Genomic DNA, 2,500 nt, shown 5'->3' with positions numbered 1-2,500 from the left:
TGAGGAGGACCTCTGACTTAGAATTAGGGTTTGAAATGGGGTTAGGGTTAGGGTTAGGGTAAGTGTTAGGGTTAGGAAAAAGGTTTAAATGATATTTGGAGAGGTTTTTCGGGTGTTTAGAGGCTATTTATGCTATGTAACGAGTATTTGCTTATATACTTGCTTATATACTTAGGTCAACAATTTATAGCAAAAATGTGTTCCAGCCAAGTTCTTTTAGACGCTCTTTCGAATGGCAACATTCCCGATTGAAAATGGCGACCTACCAAAATCCGCACTTTGCTTCCCCGTCCATATAGAGGTGAGTATTTGACTTTGCTTCCGTCAGAGTCAAGGAAACACATTGAAAATGGAATCAGCATACAAGAAAACCTAGTTTGGGATAGGTTTTGTGCCTTCCGTGGTATTATAACCATAGAACTGCTCCTGAGGGGGGTAGGGTAGGCCCACCAAAAAGTGCACTTCTGGTTAGGTCGCTAATTTCTAAAATAAATGTGTCCCAACCAAGTTTTTTTGGACGCTCTTTCGAATGGCAACATTCCTGATTGAAAATGCCGACCTACCAAAATCCGCACTTTGCTTCCCCGTCCATATAGGGGTGAGTATTTGGCTTTGCTTTCGTCAGAGTCAAGGAAACACATTGAAAATGGAATCAGCATACAAGAAAACCTAGTTTGGGATAGGTTTTGTGCCTTCCGTGGTATTATAACCATAGAACTGCTCCTGAGGGGGGTAGGGTAGGCCCACCAAAAAGTGCACTTCTGGTTAGGTCGCTAATTTCTAAAATAAATGTGTCCCAACCAAGTTTTTTTGGACGCTCTTTCGAATGGCAACATTCCTGATTGAAAATGCCGACCTACCAAAATCCGCACTTTGCTTCCCCGTCCATATAGGGGTGAGTATTTGGCTTTGCCTTTGTCAGACTCAAGTAAAAGCATTTAAAATGGAGTCAGCATACAAGAAAACCTAGATTGGGATAGTTTTTCTGCCTACCGTGGGATCATAACCATAGAACTGCCCCTGAGGGAGGTAGGGTTAGGGTTAGCGTTAGGGTTAACGTTGGGGTTAGGATTGAAGACAGAAGATTGGTGATGTCAGGAGGACCTTCTTAAAACAAACAGAAATACACTTATTAGGGGACTAGGGCCAGTGGACTCAGAAATGTCTTTCGTAGCAGTCTCCTATAAGAGTATTTTTCTCTGATTTAGGTGACTCCTCCTCACACCACCATTTTTCTTAGTCGAAAGACCTCTTCACAGCACGACTTTCCTGATGGATTTCTATGTAACTGCTCGTGCTGAGAGGTGTGTCGAAAGTTGATCATGTTCCCGTAAAATCTGAGGTCTCCACTGTCTAGCGAGGTACTTACAGTGAATATAGTGAATTTTTCAAAAATTGGAGAATTCTGACTTTTGCGATGAATTTTAATGTAATTGGTCGTGCTGAGAGGCGTGTTAAAATTTGAACATGTTCCCGTAAAATCTGAGGTGAGAATTAGTGAGGTACTTACAGTGCGTATAGTGACAAATCTTTAAAAGCGTGAAATTATGGGATGTTGTGGCTTCAATGGGTTTTTAAGATGTCACCAGTCATTTGGCATGACTTACAAACGATTTGGCTGGTTGTGGGTTCGATTTTCAAAATTTCATTTTTTTCGCGTTTTTATTTTCTGTCTACCATATCATGCAGTCTCCTTATTAGCGTTTGGGGGTTATAGTGTGGGCAGGTTGGTCGCAAAGGTTCCGAGAGGAGCTGGCTAGTAAACCCTGTCCCTTATGTTCCACGGCGGCAAGGCGGAGAAATAGAGGGCAGAATTGACTAACGGGCAAGGAAAGTTGGGCTTGTAGCTTTCCTTTCGAAGGAGGGAAAAGATGATGCCCGAAAGCATTGTCACTGTAGTGGCAGGCAGAGTGTAGATGGAAGTTGTGTACGCTAGCCTTTGGCTAATGATAGAGACAAAAGAGCAGGAGGATATTTTCCTTCGCAGAAGCACTTTTCTTGCCTTCCTTCAGCTCGCTTGGCGAGTCTGACAGGTATGCCTGAACTGTGCACGGGTCCAGTTGTGAGAAAGACGTGGCAAACAAGACGGGGTTTCCCTTGACCGAGGGACCGTGTGGTCCGTTTGGCTCATGGGTTCCCCCCGTGGAGGCAAAATCTAAGAAAGCTTGCTCTCCCTCTGCGGAGGGGGGCCGCTTAGCAAGGAACTTCTGTTCCCTGCGGTGGATAGTTACCTGGTTGATCCTGCCAGTAGTCATATGCTTGTCTCAAAGATTAAGCCATGCATGTCTAAGTATAAGCACTTGTACTGTGAAACTGCGAATGGCTCATTAAATCAGTTATCGTTTATTTGATTGTACCATTACTACTTGGATAACCGTAGTAATTCTAGAGCTAATACATGCGAAAAGTCCCGACTTCTGGAAGGGATGTATTTATTAGATTAAAAACCAATGCGGGTTCTGCCCGGTCATTTGGTGATTCATAGTAACTGATCGAATCG

General features: G+C 43.6%; 1 non-coding gene across 1 annotated transcript in view; it reads left to right on the top strand.

Annotated features, from left to right (window-relative positions):
- The first annotated feature begins 2,228 nt into the window (after positions 1-2,228).
- LOC146447919 (small subunit ribosomal RNA) overlaps positions 2,229-2,500 on the top strand; it is a 1,800-nt gene continuing 1,528 nt past the window's right edge. The window contains exon 1 of the ribosomal RNA XR_014861467.1: positions 2,229-2,500. This exon is cut by the window's right edge and continues 1,528 nt beyond it. This is a non-coding gene — a ribosomal RNA (small subunit ribosomal RNA).

This window comes from Pavona decussata, unplaced genomic scaffold (genome assembly GCF_977016875.1).
Source record: "Pavona decussata unplaced genomic scaffold, jaPavDecu1.1 SCAFFOLD_1577, whole genome shotgun sequence".
NCBI lineage: Eukaryota > Metazoa > Cnidaria > Anthozoa > Scleractinia > Agariciidae > Pavona > Pavona decussata.
Note: the sequence above shows the minus strand (reverse complement) of the source record. Positions and strands in the feature narration are given on the sequence as shown.